Genomic DNA, 345 nt, shown 5'->3' on the forward strand with positions numbered 1-345 from the left:
GGCAACAGTGCATGCTTGAGCCTTTTAATTCTTTCAACAGCCTTTGCTATCACTGGCCACACGTGAATGTAGCTTAGAATGACTGACTCATTCCTGAGTGGTTATTTCCTGAAATTGAAAGGTACTGGTTGCTCCTACTTCTTGTGATCACTTCTCCTTTCAGTGCTTTTTAGGCTTCACTGCTGCAAATCCTTTTGGCCTGTGTACTGTCACGGTATCCCCAGATGGTTGTGTGATGGTGTTACTGTGCCAGAGTAGCATTACTGGTAGGCCAGTTATTAACCCAATCCAGGGTTAATGGGACAGTCTGGCTGCCATCCCAGGGTGAGAAGGGGGACCAGCAGG

This window comes from Mesitornis unicolor, unplaced genomic scaffold (assembly GCF_000695765.1).
Source record: "Mesitornis unicolor isolate BGI_N332 unplaced genomic scaffold, ASM69576v1 scaffold879, whole genome shotgun sequence".
Lineage (NCBI taxonomy): Eukaryota > Metazoa > Chordata > Aves > Mesitornithiformes > Mesitornithidae > Mesitornis > Mesitornis unicolor.